The sequence below is a fragment of the Panthera leo genome, chromosome B4 (genome assembly GCF_018350215.1).
Source record: "Panthera leo isolate Ple1 chromosome B4, P.leo_Ple1_pat1.1, whole genome shotgun sequence".
NCBI lineage: Eukaryota > Metazoa > Chordata > Mammalia > Carnivora > Felidae > Panthera > Panthera leo.
Genome location: NC_056685.1, coordinates 6,181,571 through 6,204,567, shown reverse-complemented (window position 1 = coordinate 6,204,567; position 22,997 = coordinate 6,181,571). Strand labels below are relative to the sequence as shown.

Sequence of the window (22,997 nt, the reverse complement as noted above, 5' to 3'; positions counted from 1 at the left end):
CACCGTGGGAATTAGCAAACACAGGGATGGGAAGCCTCTTGAATGAGTATCATTCTGTATAAGTACAGCCTTCACCTGGACATCAGTCTTTACGGTAAAAATGCTGTTTACTTTTTAATGGGAAATTCCAGGGGAATCAGAGCCTTCGTTGATGTGTGAGAGCTTGAGATGGGATATTTCTTCATGTTCGTTATCTAACTTCTCTGGAACCTGGCCTCATTTGGGCCTTTCTGCGTCTGCAACTTTATTATGACAGCTGGCTACAAAACACATCCAGAATCCCTCCCGAAGAGCAAGGATGGAGTCTCTCTGTTACTATTTGGATGAGTTAATTCCCATCAAGCTGTTGCAAGCACTGAGCTCTGCTGCTTTGCCGCGCACAGGTTTTGATGGTGGAAGAGAGAGAAAAGGTAGAAGAAAAAAAAAACCCACTGGATTGGAAGAAGCTGGCCTGAGGGTTAGAAAGAAAAGGGGATTTGGGTATTTGCTGACTTTGCATTTGCTCTCTGAGGTGGGCTTACAGCGCAGATGCAAAGGGCCAGACACAGAGGGAAATACGAGGGGCGGGAGTTAGCCTGTGGGCAGAACCCATCTCCTTCCTCTTGCTGCTTTAGGATCTTAGAAGCAGCCACACGGCACTCTGCTGTCTGCAAGCTGGAGACCCGGGAAAGCTGTCACTCGGTCCGAGTCCCAAGGCTCGAGAACCAGGGGCAGTGATGTCCAGGGCCAGCAGGTGGATGTTCAGGCTCCAGCAGAGGGGACAAATCGCCCTCCTTCCATTTTTTTGTCCTATTCAGGCTCTCAACGGATTAGGTGGGGCCCACCCACACTGGGGAGCTCGATCTTTATTCAAATTACAGATTCGAAGGATAATGTCTTCTGGAAGCCACACCCAGAAATAATGCTTTATCAGCCCTATGGGGATCCCCTCGAATGGGTCAAGTTGAGATGCATACAATTAACTGTCACAGCCCTGGAGCAGAGGAAACCCTGAGAACACGAGGGAATAGGAGGGTGTAGGAGGAGAAAGAGACAGAGGAGAAGGGATAAGGGTGGGGGAGGAGGCCAAATCCCCCAGTTACCAGCCCACCTCCCAGCAAAGGCACGGCCTGGGCACCCCCTGGCCCGCCCACCTCCCAGCAAAGGCGCGGCCTGAGCACCCCCTGGCCCGTGGATCTGGTTGCGTAGGACTGGGAAGGGACTGAGTATCTGTGCCTGAAAAGTTCCCGGGGTAACACTCAGGCCCGACGAACACAGAACCGTCCCTTCCGAGGCTGAGACCAATAACCTTTCTGAGTAAGGGAAGGGAAAATGTGTCAGTTCCTACTGGGGGCCGACTCCAGCCTCAGTCCCGGGGGAGGCAAAGCCCAAGCTTCCCTCACCCCAGGCCAACGTGGAAGTTAACCTGTCATCCTAACGATTTCCTGAAAACAATTATTTGAATACTTCAATCCCCTAACGTTTAAAACAGTCTTGCATAGTTGATAGCACTGTGGTGTATAACTGAAATTTGCTGAGAGAGTAGAACTTAAATGTTTTCACCAGAAATAAAAGGGAGGGCGGGATGTGAGGTGATGAGCCTGTTAATTAACCCAAGGGGCCGGGGGTGGAGGGGTGGGGGTGTGGGGAAGGGTGGGGAGGGGGTGGGGGGGGTCGGGGGGGAGTCCTTTGACCATGTATACGTAGCAAACTGTCATGTTGCACACTTACCTCTTACGATTTTCTTTTCAGTTATACTTCAATAAAACTAGAAAAAAAAAGCCTCAAGCCATTAAAAAAAAAAAAAAAAAAGCAGGGGAGGTTTCCAAGTACTTGGTCCAGTAAACTTGAAACTGGCTTTCTACAACATCACAGAGGGTCAGAGAGTAGACCTTGAACTTTATGTAAGCAGTACCATTAGGAGGGGGAAAGAATAGAATCATTGTTAAATTGAAAATATTTGTCTATTTTTCATATAAATAATTAATTAATGCAGTAGTCCTAATATATATTCTTCAGCTCCAGGAAGAGCTGTTGCTGCAGATAAAGTCCAAAGGCCTTGAGCTGGAGACTTCCTTCTTGCTCAGGGAAGGTCAGTCTTTGTTCTACTGGGGACTTCAACTGGTTAGACGAGGCCCACCCACATCAGGAAAGGCAATCTGCTTTACTGAGAGCCCACCAGTGTTAATGTAAATCTCACCCAAAAACACACTCATAAAGGCATTCAAAATGATGTTTTCTTGATCCGTTCATCAGTTGACGGACATTTAGGCTCTTTCTGCAATTTGGCTATTGTTGAAAGTGCTGCTATAAACAGGGTACAAGTGCCCCTGTGCATCAGCACTCCTGTATCCCTTGGGCAAAGTCCTAGAAGTTGTGGTTTATATACACAATGGAGTACTACGTGGCAATGAGAAAGAATGAAATCTGGCCCTTTGTAGCAACGTGGATGGAACTGGGGAGCATGATGCTAAGTGAAATAAGCCATACAGAGAAATACAGATGCCATATGTTTTCACTCTTATGTGGATCCTGAGAAACTTAAGACCATGGCGGAGAGGAAGGAAAAAAACAGTTAGAGAGGGAGAGAGCTGAACCATAAGAGGCTCTTAAAAATGGAGAATAAGCTGAGGGTTGATGGGGGGTTGGTGGGGGGGGCGATGGGTATGGAAGAGGGCACCTGTTGGGATGAGCACTGGGTGTTGTATGGAAACCAATTTGACAATAAGTTTCATACCAAGAAAATGATGTTTTCCCCAAAATCTTGGCATTGTGGCCTGGCCAAGTGGACATAAAATTTACCATCCCAGGAAATCAGAGTGTTGGAAGGATATTTTTATTCACTTGGCTTATTGACTTTGGTCAGACTGTTTCTTTCCAAAGTATACATTAGGTCTTATCTTCCATGGGGGTGGGGGTTGGCTGCACGGGGAGATTTGCTGGAACACGGGCAGCCCATGACAACTGGGAAGTATGATTGGTAAGAGGATCTTGGCAACATGGAAGAAGCCAGCCATTTATTTCCCTCCTTAGAGGCAGTATTTAAGTTGCTGGGAACATGAGCTAGCATGTTGGGTTTGGAAAACCAAAAGCTACCCTTTCTAATGCAGACAGAAACAGAAGGGACCCTGGGTCTACCGAGTAGAAGCCGTATGGGCTCTTATCTCTGAAATGCATGTAATAATCTATTCTGGGGATTCTGTTAAGGATCTGGATTTGCTGTCTTATTTTCACCATAGGAGCCTTTATATGTGACAAGTCAACAGGCAGATGAATGCACTCTCCCCTTCTCTGTCTTTCTATGTAGAGCTTGAGGAAACCTCCCCGACATTCCTCTGGCCTTGACTGGCATCACTAGAGAAGACCCATTTATGGACCAGCCTCCACTCTCACGGTCACTGGGACCAATGGCGCCGTGTACCTCACAATGTGACCAGACCTGATATACACGTACATAGCTGTGTAGCAGTATCAGGATACAGTCTGGGGATTGAGAACGAAGATCACTTCGTATAGCTGGAAATCCAAAGGGAATTCACATACAGAGGGAATGGATTGCAATTTTGCAACCTGTCACTGGCCTGGGCTAGAAGAGGTCTGACATCGGTCATGCAATATTCTTGCAAACAAGTGGCCAAATTAGATTTCCCAAGCCTCTTGTGACCCATTTATTTTCATTTTAAACAGACACGCCCTCACGCACGAGTATGGATGTGTGCAGGCACGTCTGTCTGGATTTATGTGTAGAGTTAATTTTTCCGATATGCCCTGTCTGTCCTGCCCCGCTTCTCGCACATCGCACACCTGTGAGATTTCATGGGCCAAAGGAAAAGTAAGAGTCAACACTTTTCCCTGGATGTTGGCAGCGTTAATAAAAGTTGGCATTTACTGAGGGCTTACTCTGTCCTGCACCAAAAGTTTCACACACAAGCTCTTACTTCATTGTCGCACACAGGACTACAGAGTAGGTACTTTGATCACACATTCTCTATCAGTAGTTCTCTAGAGAGTATCTCAATCTCCTAATTGTGACCTTGGGGCCGTCGACTTACTGATTATTTTCTTTTACTTAATTATGAAACAGAATCTATTTCCCCTTCCTGATACTTTTCTCCTTCACTTTTCAGTTCTCCATTCTACTTGCAACTTTCAGAACCACCCCCATCCTCCCGGGAGGAGAGAGGGGCTGGACGTTGAGTTAATAACCAGTCGTGCTTATGGGATGCAGTCTTCCTAAACGTTCATAAACCATGGGATCTGAGAGCTTCCAGCTGGGTGAACAGATGGAGGTGCTGGGGGGCTCGGGCAGCTGGCTAGAGCATGGGAGCTCCACACTCCTCCCCTATACCTTACCCTATGCATCACTTCCATCTGGATGTTTCTGCACTGTATCCTTTATTTAAAAACCAGTAGATGTTAAGTGTTTCCTGGAGTTCTGTGAGCTCTTCTAGCATATGACCGAACACCAAAGGGGTGGGGGGGGTTTTCTTAGGAAGCCCTGAGGTATTTGATCATAAGTACAGGAGGCCAGGACTTGTAAGTGGTGTCAGAAGTGGGAGGCAGTCTTGTAGGACTGAGCCCTTAACCTGTGGGGCTGTGCTAGCTCCGGTTAGATGGTGTCTGTATTGAATGATGGTGTCTGGAGAGTAGGCTAATCGGTAGGGATAAAAAGTTTGGGATAAAAAGACACCCATTTGGTGTCGGACGCGTTCTGTGGTAGAGAAGAACAGTGCTTTCATTTAGCACACGATACCTATCTGTTGATTTAGCGGAAGTGAACCTGCGTTGGAAGGGAACACAGATTTCAGGTAGCCTGGCTTCCGACTCAGCGTGGAGATGACATCTGGCATCTCAGAGGAGACGGAGATGAAGAGATGTTCTCTTCTTCCTTAGGGAGTTGTCACTGGCAGGAGGCTGGGTTGGGGGGTGGCTCCTGTGTTTCTCATGCAGCGTCTCTTCATCCACACAGGACCATGTCATTCTTCATTGCGGGAGGATGTGCACAGAAGCAACGTGGCCGGGATCTTTACCAAAAAATGCTTGCATTTTCTTCCCTTTGTGCTTCCTCTCCGCCGAATGGAAGCCGAGGACTTCGAAGCACTGGTGGCGAGTGGGGCAAGATGCAAGAGCCTGGGATCCTGAGTCATGACATGGAAAGAGAGGACTCACTGACCAGGAGCACCAACAGCAGGCCATTTTGTGAGCAAGAAAGACATCACGTTTGTGTGAAGCTGTTGAAAGCTCAGGGGTCGTTTCGGGGAGCAGGAGAGTTATCCTAACTTCATTGATTACTTTCTTTGCCAGGCAGATTACTGTTCCAGCTCTAATTGCTATGGCAACCTTAACTTGCTGTCTCAGCTCAGGCTGCTGTAACTGATACCCTAGACCCGGTGGCGTAAACAACGAACAGTCATCTCTCACAGTTCTGGAGAAGGCTCTTCCTGCTTGGCAGATGGATGGCTGTCTTTGTGTCGTGTTCTCATATGGCAAACAGCAGAGCAGGAAGCAAGCTGTCTGGAGTCTCCAGTAAGGGCTCTCATCCCACCATGAGGGCTCTACCCTCATGACCCAGTCACTTCCCAAAGGCCCCGCCTCCTAATACCATCATTTGGGGACTGGGGTTTCAACATGTGAACTGTGGAGGGACACAGACACGCAGTCTGTGATGGTTAATTTTATGTGTCCCCTGGACCGGGCCAAGGGATGCCCCTATAGCTGATAATACATGATTTCTGGAAAAGATTAGCATTTGAATTGGTGGACCAAGTAAAGAAGACCCACCGCCACCAGTGTGGGTGAGTATCACCCAATCCCTTGAGGACCCGAATACGGCAAAATGGTAGAGGAAGGGTGGGTTCTCTCTCTCTTCTTGGGCTGGGATTTCCATCTTCTCCTGCTCTCAGACACACTGGGGCGCCTAGTTCCTGAGCCTTCAGACTCCAGGACTAAGACTTAGACTTATACCTGGTTCTCCAGCTTGTAGACAACAGATTATAAGACTTCTTGGCCTCCATAACCTCATGAGCCAATTCCTGTAATAAATCTCCTCTTATCTATGTATCTCCTCTATTCCCCTATTGGTTCTGCCTCTCTGGGGAACCCTGACTAACACACACACTGAGACAAAAGCTGCCTTCTCCTCACTCCTATCCATGGGCTATTTATTGTTTTGACTTTTCAACCTCCACGAATTTATCTCCTCTTCATTGAGACCACCTTTTCCAATATTTATTATTATTTTTTAAATTTATTTTTTAATTAATTAATTTATTTTTAAATTTTTGTTAAATGTTTCTTTATTTTTGAGAGAGAGAGAGAGAGAGAGAGACTCCAAAGTGGGCTCCAGGCTCTGAGCTGTCAGCACAGAGCCCAATGTGGGGCTCAAACTCACAAGCTGTGAGATCATGACTTGAACTGAAGTCAGACGCTCAACCAACTGAGCCACCCAAGAGCCCCATTTTTATTCATTTTTTAATGTTTTTTTTGAGAAAGAGAGAGAGAGCATGAGCAGGGGAGGGGCAGAGAGAGAGAAGGAGACACAGAATCTGAAGCAGGCTCTAGGCTCTGAGCTGTCAGCACAGAGCCCAACTCAGGCTTGAACTGTGAGATCATGACCTGACCCAAAGATGGTGCTTAACCAACCGAGCCACCAGGCACCCCAAGACACCTTTTCCAACATTTAACAGATATTGTATCAGCCATAGGATTATATTCTTCATTGGTTATTGCTGGATGAGCACACAGACTCTTCTAGAAACTAGCAGTCATTTTCAAGTTATCTCCCCAGGAATTGCAGAGCCAGACGTGAGGCGCGAACTCATGAAACTGTGAGATCATGAGCTGAGCCGAAATCAAGAGTCGGATGCTTTACCGACTGAGCCACCGAGGCTCCCATGCCCTGTGGTTTTTAAAATAGCCTTTGGTTAATATGAACTCAAAGCCCATTTGCTTCAAAGCACATTTTGTTCTTAGCCTCTTGCATTGTAAATTATGAGGATTTACTGTCCAATTTAGTGAACTACAGAAATAAATAAGACTGCTAATGCGCCCGTCCTCTGGACACCTCCCGTGGCAGCAAAGGCCAGGGTCTGAGGACAACTGTTGATCACCCAGCATGTGCTGGAAGCAATGACAACTCGATGAGATGAATCCACTTACAGCATGTGAGGACGCTTTAGGAAACACCAGGAGAACTTTTAAAAATCCTCTTTTGTTTTACTGTTTCTGCGTCTACGCTCAGCCGCGGAGACTTCTATGCAGGAGAGGAACAGCTTTAATTATTGCCATAATTTGTGATCTCCCTGCTGGGAGTTTCCAACTCTGCAGAACAAGTTTGTTTTCATTTTTGTTGTGTTTTCTTCAAGGAAAGTCAAAAAGCATAATTTGGACAAAGGGTGAAATTCTACTTCTTTTAAGATTTCCTTCTTCGCTGTGTTCTATGCAGAGTTGCTGGGCAGGAGGGTGCTCGGTTCTTTCCTGTCCTGTGGGTGAGAGTATAAATCGGTTTGGAGGTCTATGGACGCTATCCTTCTGACTTTAAAACATGCACACCCTTGACCCAGGGATTTAGGAATGTAGGAATTTAACCCCAGAAAAAAAAGTAGACAAGTATGCCAAGATATATATCCAAAAAGCTTACAAAAAACAATAGACTCTTAAGTGCAGAGAACAAACTAGTGGTTGCCAGAGGGGAAGGAGTGAGGGGATGGGGGAAACAGGTAAAAAAGGAAGGAAGGAAGGAAGGAAGGAAGGAAGGAAGGAAGGAAGGAGAAGAAGAAAGAAAAGAAAGAAAGAAAGAAAGAAAGAAAGAAAGAAAGAAAGAAGAAAGAGGGGAGAGAAAGAAAGAGAATGAAAGAAGGGAGGGGAGGGGAAAGGAAAAGAAAGGAAAGGAAAAAAGAAAGAAAAGAAAAGAAAAAAGAAAAAAGAGAAGAAATGGAAAACCACAAATTTCAAAAACTTTAAGCTGTGCTCAGGGTGGTGGGGACAGGTTGAGTGAGTGGGAAAGGGCCGTGGGCAGGCTTGAAATACTACAAAGAATCATGTGGGAGGCCAGGTGGAGAGAGACGGAGTTTAAAAGAATATCTATATCTATATCTATATCTATATCTATATCTATATCTATATTTATATCTATATCTAGATATATATTTAATGTGACCATTGCACATTTTTGCTCATACTAGAGCCATTTTGTCTTAATTTCTTTTTTTGCGTGTTTTTGTCTTGAAACCTTTGCTTTTTGTATTTAGCCTGGAATTCACCATCATATAGCTTCATCTTTGTTTGGAAGACATTTCACACATTCCTGTGAAGATTTTCTGACTGTCCACCATTGCGCCGACGTGCTGAGCTTTAACAAAGCACGACGTGGGGCACGATACTTCCGTGTGTGGCTTGCGGACTGTGGACTGTGTGCCTCCCTTAAGTTCCTCAGTGCTTGACGAGGCTGAGAAAAAGGCAACCCCTTCTCAGTGGGGCTAAGCTACTGTCCCCATTCTGGTGTAGACGTGATGCTGTTGGTTAAGCCCTGTGACACGAGGTTTTGAGGGCAAAACAGTGAAAAAGTTTGCGACTTATTTTCCCTCGGAAGACCGAAGCTACGTTTGGCGGGTCTATGTACCCATCAGTGCGAATGTGACTGTGTGTGTGTGTTAGTTTAGGGAAGCATGATAGAATGTAGATCCCGTCTCTACAGCTCAGGGGGAACTTTCTGAAAAGCAAAAGCAGATCGTACCATCTGTATTTCTGTCTGAAAGACAGCATGTCTGTCCCACTCCAAGGAGACAGATGCGCCGAGACACCTGTGGGGTTCCTGCGTCCCCATCTCTCTTTGGGAATCTGAGAAATCACCTTCATTTCAACGTCTCTCTGCCGATGGAGGACCCCACTCCCTTTGCTTGCTCTGGTCTTGGTTTTCCTGTGGGAGCATCTAAATCGTCCTTGCCTTCCTGCCTCTTTGCCCTGTCGTCCTGAGGCTTGTCTACAACCTGGCACTTACATCATATGAAGCTGCTTTGGATTCATGAAGGGAAAAGGAATAGTTCTGTAAAGGATCACGCAGTGGATTGCGCAAGCTAGCAAATTATCAAATACCTGTGACTCTCGGTGCAGGGCTGAGACAGGTGTCACAGACCACCTGGTTGAGCTCCTTTCTTTCTCTTTAAAAAAATTTTTTTCTAATGTTTATTCATTTTTGAGAGAGAGAGAAGGAACAGGGGAGGGTCAGAGAAAGAGAGAGAGAGAGAGAGACCCAGAATCGGAAGCAGGCTCCAGGCTCTGAGCTGTCGGCACAGAGCCCAACACGGGGCTCGAACTCACGGACCGCGAGATCGTGACCTGAGCCGAAATCAGACACTTACCCAACTGAGCCACCCAGGTTCCTGGAACTCTTTTCTCTTTCAAGTGCAATGAGACAGGAGAGAATTGCATCTTCTCTGGAGGGTCACCGAGAGGTAGAACGTGGATTATCTGATTTCCGTTCAGAGGTGTTTCTACAGCAAAGTGCCAATTGAATCTACAAAGAAGCCTTTGTTTAGAACTATGGAAATCTACTAGGTTTCCATATGATTGGCCAGTCAGTCACCTAGTAAAAATTTATAAAGCACCTCCACCCATGCTGGGTCCTGGGTATGGAGCAGTGACTACGAATTCAAGGGCACCATGTGGATTTTACCTCCAATGGAGAATATGAGCATTAAGGCAATACTTCCCAGCGAGTTGAGAGCAAAAGAGAGGAAGCACAGAGACTCACGGGGGCCATATAACAGGGGAGCAAGCCCAAGTGTTTCATGACTCAGGTCTGCACGTTGGGGCAAGGAGCTGTTTATTTTCCAGGAGGATGGGGCCCTTGAAGGCAGTGTGCGAGGGGAGTGTAGGAGTTATCTCATCAATGGCCTTCTGGGGTCATTCTGTTGGGTTGTGCCCATTTGGCAGAGGAAGAAACTGAGGGTAAGAAACTTGCAGTGATTTGTTTGGAGTCGCGCAGACTGGGGGTGCGAGAAGAGCCACGTTGGGCGAGGGGCTGGGGCCGTGGTGGTTGCAGGGATAGTGGAGCCTGAGACCACCTCCTCCTGGGAGATGAGGGGTAGGCCAGCCCCAGGCACCATGGTAGGTACCTCACCCCCACCCTGCCAGGCTCCCTATGAAGCAGGTGCCAGGGGTCTGTACCCCAGCTCTCCTCTGCCAGAGAGGGTGCATCCTGCCCTCACTGTCCCTCCTGAGACATGGCCCTAACCAGAGGGTGTCTCTGGGGCCCCGAATTGGGGAATGTGGGGACATTGTCACTTTGCCAGAACGAGCTCTGGTTTTAGGTCACTTAAAACATTTTTTTTTAATCTGCATTCATTTTTGAGAGACAGAGAGACAGAGTGCGAGCGGGGGAGGAACAGAGAGAGAGGGAGACAGAATCCGAAGCAGGCTCCAGGCTCCGAGCTGTAAGCACAGAGCCCGACGAGGGGCTCAAACCCACGAACCATGAGATCATGACCCGGAGATGAAGTTGGACGCTCAACTGACTGAGCCGTCGATATTCGTGTACATTTTAAAATACCCACCACGGTCAAGCGAGTTAACGTGCCCATCAGCTCACACAGTTACCATCTTGTGTGCAGAGGGCGGACATCACCAACGATCTACTCTCTTAGCACACGTCAAGCACACAAACGGTATCGTTAACTACAATCCTAGCACCACACATCACATCTCTGGCACTTACTTACCTTGGCGCACCTGAAACTTTGGATGGCTGAGTTTTCTTCCCGGTTTGTTTTACATTCTGGAGAAACACACAGAACATCACGTTACCGTCTTGACCATGTTGAGGGTGTGCCGTTCCGTGGTGTGACGGATGCTTGTACGGGACAGCCGTCACACCGCCCGCCTCCAGAACTCTCTTCACCTTGCAAGACGGAAGGTCTGCACCCTTTAAACAATAACTCTGGGGGGCAGTTTTGAACCTGAACAGAGGGCTCTTAACAAACGTGATGGCTCATTTGCATCTTTGCAAAGAGGGTTTGCATGTCTAAAAGAAACTAATACGACATACAAAGAAACAAAAAATCTCCCCTTTTCTCACGTCTGTTCCAGAGCCAGGTTGAGGTTTCGGCTCTCTCGTTTTTTCTTCACGACTATTCTTGACTGCTGACACTTATTCCAGATGGGTGACATTTATTGAACACCTACCATGTGCTGTCCTCAATGCTTTTTAAAAATGTTTTATTTACGTATTTTGAGAGAGCGAGCGAGCGAGAGAGCTCATCCACGCGCCAAGGAGAGGGAGAGAGAGAGAATCCCCATCAGTGACAGTGTGGAGCCCAATGTGGGGCTTGATCTCGTGTCTCTGGGATCATGACCTAAGCTGAAACCAAGAGTCAGACGCTCAACTGACTGAGCCACCCAGGTGCCCCTGTCCTCAATGCTTTCAATATGAATAATCCCCAAGAAAACATGGGAGAGAAGATGTTGGTGGCATTTTTTTAGCCCAACGATACACAGTGCAGCATTGTAGAAATGATGAAATAGGTAAATGAGAAGCATCTGACGCCCTGTTGGGTAACCCTTACTCCACAAAGGAAAGAGGTAGAACCCTGCGTTGCTTGAATGGGTGTCTCCCTTTGTGAGCCTTGTTATTCTCGGGCAGTGAATGAAGGAGCTGGGCTGGATCAGGTCACGCAATCTAAAAGGGGCTGAGACAGAATTCAGACTCAGGTCCTCCGGACTCCAAAGCCAGTGCTCTCCCTGATGCCCCATGGGCTATTCCGAGATCTTAGTTACATGTGCTGTTGGATGGTAGACCAGTTTGCCCTCTGCGGGCTGCCACGGCCAGAGGACCAGAACGGACCAGAGGAGACGGCTGTGGGAGATCCGGGAGGGGCTAACAGACGTTAAACAGGACAGCACATTTTCTCATGAAATGGGAAATGAATTTATTTTACATTAAAAAAATGTTAATGTTTATTATTTATTTTTGAGACAGAGGGACAGACAGACAGACAGAGCACGAGCAGGGAAGGGGCGGATAGAGAGGGAGACACAGAATCTGAAGCGGGCTCCAGGCTCTGAGCTGTTTTGCCCTTATAAATACGCTGTATTGTTTTATGGCCTCACTTCTGCGTGTTACCAGGAGTCACTGAGGCCCCCGTTGCACGGAGACGTGTGGCTCGAAGGGCCTGCTGGGGTTCCCTTTCCCTCTCGTTGTGTATGTCTTCTAGCTGGATGGATGCTGGTTCCCCAGCCCAGCCCCTGCCTTTGGCCCTCAGTCTCCTTTTCAGTTCAGAATGAGCCCCGCACGCATGCCCCAGACGGACAAACCGGCATCCTCTTCCAAACGGGTGCCCTTGGTGCCAACGTAAGGGAAAGAAGACAAAATGGCACGGCAGGGTCCTTGACTTTCTCCGCTTCGTAGCCAAGATAGAAACTACAGATTATTTGCTCACTCTCGACAGTAATCACACGAGTACAGACCTTTGTCCACGGGTGACATTTGCCCTGGAGCACAGCGAGGGCAGGCCAACACCTGACTCAACGCTTTTGTTTCCCTTGCTCTGTGCCCTGATGTCGTTGGATGCGCGAACGCATCCCTCATCTCTGGCCGCCACACAGCACCGCAGACTGGGAGGTCTGAACCAACAGACGCTCACTGTCTCCCAGTTTCGGGGACTGGGAGTCTGAGATTAAGGTATCCGACGGGTTGCATTTTTCTGAAGCCTCTCCTCTTGGCTTGCAGATGGCCATCTTCCAGCGGTCTCCCGTCTGTACCCGTCAGGACACCAGTCATGTCAGATAAGGTCCCATCCACTTGCCTCATTTTAACGCAATTACCTCCTCCAAGGGCCTTTCTCCAGATACTGTCATATTCTGAGGGACAGAGGGTTAGGACTCGGACATGGGGGGTGAAGGGGACACCGTTCAGCCTATAACAATGGAACTGGTGCTCATTCACCCAGAGGATCCTGAAGTGTAGGGAAAGTTTTGAAAGGAGTAGAGACTTACTTAAACTGAGTAACGCAGGCAGACGGTTCGAGGCTTCCCGATTCCTACAGAGCGAATGCCTCTGACAGCCACAGTCCTAGAAATGAAGGTAGCTTACAGAGAGACAAATTCAGCGTGGAGTCTGAAACTTCCTAGCCTGCCGAACACGGGAGGTGTGTTAGATTTACAAAGCCGGAAACCTGAGAACTCGGGGGATTCGGGATCTGGTATCTACACTTCCTTCAACGCCGCCTCCCACTGGTAGTAGTTAGGTACCCTCGGAGGATGGCACCCAGTGGGTGGTGGGACTCCGTTCCAGGGAAAGCAAGCCCTTTCTCCGCGTGTTGCCTTCTCCTTCCCACCACCAAATGCTTTCGTAGGGAAAAGGCCATTTCCGTGGGCTGGTGAGGGGCACAGGCAGCCACTGAACCCCGGTTCCAACAGTCACCTTTGCCTCTTTAAGCTTAACTCCTACGTCTGAGCGGAGCTCAAACCCACACATGACCGAGCTCACGAACCCTAGAGCTCTCGTTCCAGATACGGGGAGGGCACGCAGAGCTGGGCACGCTGCCGGTCTGCGCATGTGCACGTAAACCCAGCCGGCCGCCGAGGCACAGCCACAGCGAAGAACGGCACAAGGAGAGGTCACGGGTCAAATCAAGTCACCGGAGCTTCGCCTTGAGATTGTTTGCTTTTGTCTGATTTCAACCATCCAGGTCCCGCGGGCTCGGGTCACGGATAGACTTGAAACCGCGGGCGGGGAAGAAACTTCACCGAGTGAGTAGACACACAATGCGTCTATTTAGGGACCAAGTTTCTCTCCCCTCCCCCGCCCCGTGCAGAGTCGGGTCACGAGGTAACCAGTTTTTCCAGGGAAAGATTTTTTTCTTCTTCCCGTCTTGATAGGAGAGTGACAAATACTATTTACTAAAGGAAAGAAGAGAGCGAGCGAGCGAGCGAGCTTGTGTCCTGACCACAAAATAACAACCCCGTAGATCACACTAACTGAAGACTCCACATCTTATAAACACAGCACGCTGCATTACTCAGCGCTGAGTTATTATGTTTCATTGCAGAGAGCAGCCGACTCCGAATATATTAATGATTCATGCTTGCCTTGGCAGAACATAATGTATACTAATCACACAGAACCAGGGTACAAGAGCACTTTAAATGCATTTGTCCAGTTAATAGTTCGACTTAATCTGATATTTCACTGGGTCACCGACCTTTTCATTGTAGGTAATGTACGGAGGAAAATGTATGGTCGGCACCGTGGTGAATCGACGGAGGGCTTTCTGGTTACCAAGCAACGTGCTCCTTAAGCTCTACGTCTGCATAATTCTGCCCAGACTTCTGTTGCTCTCGGCCGTTGAACTGAAGTGTGGCTCGGCGAGCTTGTGCGTGTGCGTGTGTGTGCGCCCGGGTGTGTTTTGGGGAGGGGAAGACACCACAGGCACAAAGTAGCTCATTGAGGCTGCTTTTTATAGGCATTAAGCAATAAGCTTCCATTATAAACAACCATGCCAGAGTTAATACTCAATAAACAGTATGGTTTATAAGCAATTAGGGACCCAGATCTCAAAAATAAGACAGTTCAGCAGAATGAGAGCAGCTACCCTAACAATGCTTAGTCAGATACGTGGCTTGTTAAAAGTGTCATAATTCTCCTTTAAAAAGCAATTAACAGTTTGGTGTATTCGGGTCCGCCAGGCGCGGTCTCTTAATCAAACGTGAACACAATCAAAGAGGCACTTTCCAGCTTTATGTAACGGACAGCCGCGTACCCAGAAAGCACAGTTGAAAAATTAAAGGGCGAATTGACGTTCCCTCCTGTCTGTTGATCAGACAGAGTCTGTTGAAGACATCAAGACGGGTCTGATAAATGCATTTTGTCGGGTTTTCAAAGAAAGCCAGCCCGCTACTCTATTTTCCCAATGTCTTTGTACTTCTTGGTAACGTTGCAGGTTGACAAAAATCTGTTTTCCAGTTCCGCCTTGAAATCGTGGCGGGTGATTGGAGACGCAACGCGCGTTTGCTGTGTGTTGTCTTTCACGACCGTGAACGCAAATCCGTACTTCTTATCCTCTGCAGCCGCTGGGATTGTTTGGAGGTATTTTATAATTGGATTGGAAACTAAGTTAGAGATTTCCTTGACCTGCTGTATCGGAGGCTAATGCACTGTATTTTTAAATACACTTCTGAATGAGGTAAGCTTCCAACGCCATGCTGAGGTGCTGGGAAACTGGGCAGAGACGAATGGGTTGCCTTCCTTCCAGGGACTCACCATCCAAGACAGATTTATAATCAATGACACGTTTCCTTTTAAAGCACCATGAAATGAGCGTATCGTAGATCGAAACTATTGGCATTTTAAAATCACTTATTTGACCCTTTTATCCAAAAAATATATATGTATTTTAAGTCAAGGATGGAGGGAAATGTGCAGGCAGACGAGGGACAATATAGTGTGCAAAGGTAGTTGGTGGAAACGTCAAATTGAACACCGAATTTGAGACTTGGTTCATCTACTGTCCTTTCTCCCCGGCGTTAGGCATTTTAGAATGTTGTTCCAGGAGGCTAGCTGTTGAAATTCCTCCATTTTATGACTGGACCCCTTTCTATCCCGCTGAACGTGTGGATAATAGAACATCAGCGTGTTCATACTTGTCAGCTCTGGGGACTCCGGGTTTGTCTGTGAGGCCACCAAACAGGATGGATAATTTCTAGTGGTCAGCGTCTCCCAATCGGTGATTTAACGGATCGCTCAACCCTGAAAATTTTGTGTATGCAGGTTTAGGGAAGAGAAATTAATATGAGGCAAAGCAATAACTGAGGGGGGGAAATGAGGTCTAAGGACTTCTTTAACAGACAGATAGAAATGTGCAGGCTGAAGACCAAATTTTGAATGAACCAAATTTTGGAAAAACTTCCAAGCCAATCGTTCAAGACGCGGAGTTAGTTCTCAGAGTCGGGATTTGAGTGCTATCAAGCGTGGGCTGAGAAAACTCTGTTTCCCTCCCCGTGGGAAGTTTAGAAGGCCACTGTGCCAACATCACGCAGTCTCCAGCTGCAAAAGTATATACATGGTCCCTAAGCTCACCATTGTTTGTGCGTTATTTTCCTTCCACAGCTCTTCCCTAAGTCTTTTGTACCCTGCGCGCCCCAGACATTATTCTCCGCGTAGGGGGAGGGCTTCTCACTGCCCTTTGCTTCATTTTCCCCTCCTCCTCTGTACCCATTCCCTAATTCTGAGCACGCAAGGGGAAGACCAGCTGTGAGGGAGTATCCCTCAGCGTTGGAGAGAAGATGCATGTGTGCGGAATCCTAAGGGATTATTCAGGAATGAAAAATTTCCTCTCTCGTTAGCAGAGTGTAGAGGGTGAGCCGGAGTTTGGGGAAATATATGGCGGTAGAACTCAATCCACAGAATGGAGTACAGCGTATGCTTCTTCTCCAAACAGCTCCTTATAAATGCACCTGTTTATGTAAGGTTGCACAGTTAGAAATGCATTCCTTTGGCAGTAGGGTATGGCGAGAGGATCTCCATGAAGCCACAGTCAGCCACTCGCTGTAATTAGGCAGATTGAGTCCTCTGCAGTATACCGAGGGTGGACTGATCGGGAGTTCCCAGGGGCTGGTGCAGAGATCCAGAGTAGAGATGCTTCCTCTCGATCCGGGAGGGGATTTGGATAAAGGAACAGTGTGAAGAAGCCGCAAGGATCCGAAACGGGACGTGGGGCAATGCTGAATGCAGTCCGTACTCCGTGAACAAGTTTCTCTAGGGTTTTCCCTGCTAGCCAGCTCCCCCTTCCAGAAAGTGCAGAGCAGAGTTACCAACCCCTGTGCTGCTTCCTCCCTAACTGACTTTGTTCCCTTGGAGTCAGCTTAGTCCTAGTGGACACTGAATTCTCAGTGGGGTGGGTGGCGGGATTTATTGAAGTGAGAAGCACAGTAATACGTATTGACAGTGGCAATGAAGAGGTCAATATTGACCTCCGGGGACAGTAAATCCTGACATTCGCTGAACCACGACGTCGATATTCCGAGGGTGGTGTCAGAAGATGTGCCCTGGATGTGCTCCCCAGAAGAAGCTGGAAACACCTTTTCAGGGAGTACGTGCCTGTAGCTTGGCTGTTCCTCATTTACACTAACTGTGTAAAGTGTGCAGGAATGGAGAGTTTTGGGGAAATGGCGTTGCTGCTTTTTTTTATTTTTGAAAAGATAAAGACACTATTGCCTATCAGAAACACATCTGCCTTTTAATTTTAATTTTTTAAAATATTTTTTAATGTGGAGTGCCTGAGTGGCTCAGTCGGTGAAGCGTCTGACTTCAGCTCGGGTCACGATCTCACGGTTCGTGGGTTCGAGCCCCGCGTCGGGCTCTGTGATGACAGCTCAGAGCCTGGAGCCTGTTTCCGATTCCGCGTCTCCCTCTCTCGCTGCCCCCTCCCCCGCTGGTGCTCTGTCTCTCTGTCTCCAAAAATAAACATTAAAAAAAAATTTGAAAATATTTTTAATGTTTACTTATTTTGAGAGAGGGGGAGGAGCAGCGAGAGAGGGAGAGAGAGAATCCCAAGCAGGCTCTGCGCTGTCAGCACAGAGCCGAACGTGGGGCTCAAACCCACAAACCTCGAGATCGTGACCTGAGCCGAAATCGGGTCAAATGCTCAACCGACTGAGCCACCCAGTGACTAATTACTTTTAATTTTTGACTGTGACGTCCTTCTTCTACGCAACACACAGGGAACAGGTGGCAGAGGCAGGAGGGAATGGCTGATCGGATCTGTGTGTGCACCAAGCTGTCCACGGCTCCGGCTGTCGAGGCCCCGTTACTCTCCCAAGCAGCGATGCACGTTCACGCATTGATTTTCCATCTACCTTCTTTAAATGAAGCTTTCCTTCCCCCGATGAAGTATTAAGCCATTGAATAAAAACCAACATCAGAGAGAGTCTGTTAAAAAGAAACCTTCCCTGCCTGTCCTGGGTTTCACATAAATGGAATATTGTTGTTCTTTTTGCGAGAGCAGTGCCTCGGACCCCCGTGCATGTCCACGCTGAGGCACCAGGGTGACAGTCACAGCGTGACTTCCCCTGTGCTCTCTGGCCGTGGACGCAGCCTCGTGTTTCACAATTACTGATAAGGCTTTGAAAAACGAACGCCACACGTGTGACAAATTCCTATTCAGTAGAAGTGACTGGCACTCATTTCTCTCCCGAGAGCAGGTTATGATGGGGGAGAGGGGACAGGGGACCTTATGCTTTGGGCACCTGCAGGGAGATCGTGGCAAAGACCCGAGCAGGGAAAGCCAAGTTTCACCTGGAGTGCTTGCAAACACATTTCGAGCAATGATTGTGCTTCAGACACTGTGTAAGGACCTGGCATGGGTTCTTAATGCCCATTTCACAGATGGAGGGATAGAGGCAGAGGAGATGAGTAAGTTGTCCAAAGTAACAAGGCTAAACTGGGGAGCTGGGCAAGCCCAGGTCATCTGCCTGAGTGAGAGCCACGTTCTTCACGGAAGGTTCTGAAACTCAGCTCTGTCTTGCCTTCTCCCTAAAGAAGGTGGACCCATTGCAATTTTATTTCACACTTGTTGGCCCATGTGCAGCTCTGTGCTGGTGACTTGAGTCCAAGTGGACAGAAGAACAGGCTCCAAGCTCAGGAGAGGTGCTCGGGCTCCTGGCCATGTCGTGGGCGTGGTTCCCAACTTGGACGGGATGTCCTCCTCCTCTCCTCCCCGTGCCCACCTCCCCGCTTTAAATTGGTCATGTTGGCGAAAGGGGTCGGGACCACTTCTCTCTAGATTCTTGTTCACTTCAGATCTGAGTCCAACCGTGGTGCTTTCTTCTGAGCTTGGGACCTTGGGTTTATCCTGAAGTAAGGCAAATGCTGCAGAGAGAAGTCGAGAATTGGCCGGGCTCCTAGCGTCCTCCCGGGAAACACGGCCCCACCAGGGGGCTTCCTTCGCCCATTGGGTCTGGGAATCTCTTCGTGGGTCCTCTCAGTCTGTCACACTCTGTCTCTCAAAAATAAATAAAATCGTTAAAAAAAAAAAAAAAAAAAAAAAAGGAAGACATTAAAGTCAGAGATCGTCCCAGAGGGAAATTCTGTGTTAAGAAACCTGTAACATGCAACCCGAGGACGCGGCTATGATGACCCAAACGTTGTCTGAAGACTCTCTTCCCGTCGTGTCCCGCTCCCAGACCCTCGCGACCCTGGTTCGCCAGCCTGCTGGGTACAAGGTCTTAGGTTCAGCGCGCGTGACTGCAAAACGGTCCTACAGATACCTTGCCTATTTGATAACTAACGCGAAACCAGCTGTAAGATTTAAAATTAAGCCGCAGCCCAGACGTACGTCAAGGGACGACGGGAGAAGCCAGACGTGGTCTATGCGTAGGTGGAACACGATGGGGCCTTAACGAAGGAGGAAATCCTGCCGCTTGCTGTAACACGGCTGACCCTGGAGGACATCGCACCCAGGGGGATGAGTCATTCACAGGAGGACACGTAGCGCCCGAGTCCACTCACGTGAGGCACCCTCGCACTGTCAAATCACAGACACAGCCAGGAGCATGATGGTTGCCAGAGGCTGGAGGAGGGGAGAGTGGGAACCCCTGGTTATTGGGCACAGGGTTTCAGATTCGCAAGAGGCTCGGGTTCTGGAGATGTGTTGCACCACCCGCATTATGGTTAATGCCAGGCCACGGACACTTACCAATGGTTAACACGGTGGATGTTGTATTGTGTGTTCTTTACCACAATAAGACATGATTATGGTGCACGTTCGCTCCTCTTCTACTGGGGAACATGCTCTTGAAATACTGAGCAGACAGTCGGTTAAGCGGCCGACTTCGGCTCAGGTCACCATCTCGCGGTCCATGAGTTCGAGCCCCGCGTCGGGCTCTGTGCTGACCGCTCAGAGCCTGGAGCCTGTTTCAGATTCTGTGTCTCCCTCTCTCTCTGACCCTCCCCTGTTCATGCTCTGTCTCTGTCTCAAAAATAAATAAACGTTAAAAATTTGTTTTTTAAAAATACTGAGCAGAGGAAGTGAGACGCAGCGAAACAGAGAAAGCTCACTTATTTTCGTATTATTTTCCCTATGACAGAGGTCACGTTGGGGAAGGTGGGTTTGAGGATAAGGTTCTCGACTGTGGATTCTTTCCAGAAGCAGGGACGAAATGATGAGATGGCTTACCCCGCTTCTAGACCCGGAAGGATAGGGACCCACCGGACGGGGGTGACCTTTGATGGGCACTCCCTCCAGCACACCAGGCCTGCGGAAGCCCACGACGGGCGCTGCCTCCTTTCGCCCCCGGCTCCGGGGTCGCGAGCGTTCACGTCCAGGTTGGAGAGCTGAGGCTCGCGGAGGGGCGGAAGGAACTTGCCCCCGGCTGGTAACTGCAGGCCTGCATCCCAACCGCCAAGTTCTTCGACGCGATTATTTACTGCGCCGTGAACTGCCTCTTGAAAGGTTAACTTTGATTAATCTCGCCCCTCGTGCATGCCCGTTTGTTCAACGGCTCCGGGGCCATCTATCCTGCTATCAGCCCGCATCCACTTCTCCAGCTCATTAACAAAGATATAATAAGGAATTCCTGTCTGTCCCCGGGGCACAGACCTACACCAGGCTCCTGACATTTCCCCGGCTGACAGATTCCTAACAAACTTGCGTTAATTAGGGATATTCCAAATCACCCCCTGGACGCTCTGTACTGAAAATCCCCTGGAGCACACCAGACCTACCCATTTGCCTCGTCTGGAATTCTCCTTTGCTTCTTTTGGCAAGGCCCGGATACCCTTCGCCCGCCGTCTGTCTTCTGTGCCCCGGCCCGCTCCCTTCTAATTGTGGCAATATTTCTGAGACCAGATCCGTAAGCTCATTTCCTCCCTTCGGCTCTCCATCGCAGGTGCTTGGCGAGCTAGAGTCCCTGAAAGAGTAGCACGTATATCTTCTCCTCTGTTGGCTTCCTCTTCCTTTTCAAGGACGCTCACCCATTTTTCTGACGGGAAAACCAAGGACCTAGGAGTTGAGTGGTTCTTTGCCAGTTGTTAACGTTACATTCATTTTCTTAAGCAATGGCCTTGTATCTGGTCCATTTTATTCCTCGACTTTGATTATTATTTTTTAATGTGCTTTCTGTTCTTTGTTCCTGCCATTTTTCACAAACCTGAGCTCCTTCTGGCCCATGGCCTCTCAGACGCTACTCTCAGAGGTCGCAGTGTCTGGTGTATTCCTTGCGCGGTGGTTAGGTGTGAGCAGATATGACTTCCTTTGCGTCCTGAGCCGTGAAGCTGCTAGCAAGTAGGTCAAGTGTAGGCGCACGCCAGGACTGGTAAAATGAATGTGGTGCGATGTTCTGAGAGTTGAGGCCTCCCTGGCACTTCTGGTGTCTTTGCGCTCCTTGAGGCCAGATTTGGAGAGCATCTCGGTTCTCCGGCTGCCTAGGTGATCGGTCCCAGCTGACAACCACCCCACCCCCCCTCCCCGGGTCTTGGGAGCCGTGGCCGTGGCTTTGACCTGCTCGCCACACATTGACCAATGGAATCCTCGGCCGCGGATCGTAAGGGATCTGCTGATAAGCTGGTGATGCAGTAATTCATCTGCGTGTGAATTGATGAAAAATTCAAAATATCCAACTATACACCTTAGAGGATTTCAGACGCTAACCGCAGTCCCATTATGTAGAAAGCTGGAAGTCGTATGAATCCTAATCAAGCGATAGTCCTTCGGCCCTTGGTCAGACTCCCAGAGCAATAATTTATAAGCAGTAAAATCAATACTTTGTCAAATTGGTTGACACTTCTCCAAATCTACAGGGGAGAAAACGAACAAACAAACGCCTGTTCGCTCTAGTGGAGGGACAGACGTGGAAGCGGAGAAATCACAGGAGAATCTGTTGTTTGCTGCAACTCGGACTGACTCAGAGCCCCAAGCCTGCCAGGCTGGCAGCGGGTCCCGCTCTCCCAGACATGTGTTCAGAAGGCAGCACTACCAAGTAATGCGTGTGATGGGATTGTTCTTAATTCCAGTGGCAAATTCTGCTCCTTGGCTTATTCACTGACCCCACAATGTGACAATGAATCTATTGTAAACTCACTTGGGTTCTGAAGAAACTAATAATTAATATCATGAGAGATCCAATTACGACGTGATGGCAGAAGGTAATCCATTCTTCTCCCTCGCTTTTCTTCCCGCCTCCCCGTTCCTGTACCGTTTCAAGACTAAATTTCATCTTTATCCGGGTAACACGCGGACGTCGTTGGAGGAATCCAGTACCCGTAGTTCTGAGAGACTTCTATTGAAAAATGGCTTGTGTTAGGGTGCGCAAGAGACAGAACCTGGCGAAACGCGTGGGCGCGGGTGGTTTCATTGGGAGGTGCTTCCCAGGAGCACTGACTGAGGAGCTGGAAAGTGGGAAAGGAAGGGGAGGGAAGGAGCCCGTCGGGGAGCGGTGATATGCGGGACAACTCTGTATGCAGCTGGGGTTTAACCCCACCAGGCGGCCCTGGGGTTGGGGTAGGACACGCCTCAGGGTTGACCCACCCGAGGGCTGAAGGGTTTGGAATATTCACCTTCCACTTCCCACCCGTGATCGGTGTGAGGGGCTCTGGGAGCATCAGGCCCTCGGCTCTTCACCTGTCCCCGCGGCTGAGCCCGCGGGGGAAGAGTCCCCAACCTTCCAGCAGGTGCAGGGAGCAGGGGGGCACAGCCGTCTCCTGAGAGCCCTGACACAGCTCTCTGGTGTCCCTCATCGTCCTCACCCCATCCCCATGATAAGAAGCCGCATCCAACCTTTTAGTTTTTTTAATTGCCTCTATATTTCCTGGTCACGCACATACACTACCGTTCGTTCATTTATGATTTTAGATAATATCTTGCCTTTTTGATCATTTGAGGGTCTCGCTCTCTTCAACCATCACCCCGCCCGTTTTCTCTTCCTCCGTCTTCTCCTGTGTCAAACGGTGGCTATGTCAATCAACGGGAGGACGCCGTGTAAGGATTCCCACTAATGAGTCAAGAAGCATCTTACGCTACTTTGTTATT

At 48.8% G+C, this 22,997-nt stretch overlaps 1 long non-coding RNA gene across 1 annotated transcript; it reads right to left on the bottom strand.

Moving 5' to 3' along the window:
• Positions 1 to 7,152: 7,152 nt before the first annotated feature.
• On the bottom strand, positions 7,153 to 14,294 carry LOC122223838. Its single transcript, XR_006204515.1, has 5 exons — positions 14,178 to 14,294; positions 12,970 to 13,045; positions 10,698 to 10,753; positions 9,339 to 9,493; positions 7,153 to 7,460 (listed from the first exon to the last, which is right to left on the bottom strand). It is a non-coding gene; the product is annotated as an uncharacterized LOC122223838 (long non-coding RNA).
• Positions 14,295 to 22,997: the final 8,703 nt, after the last annotated feature.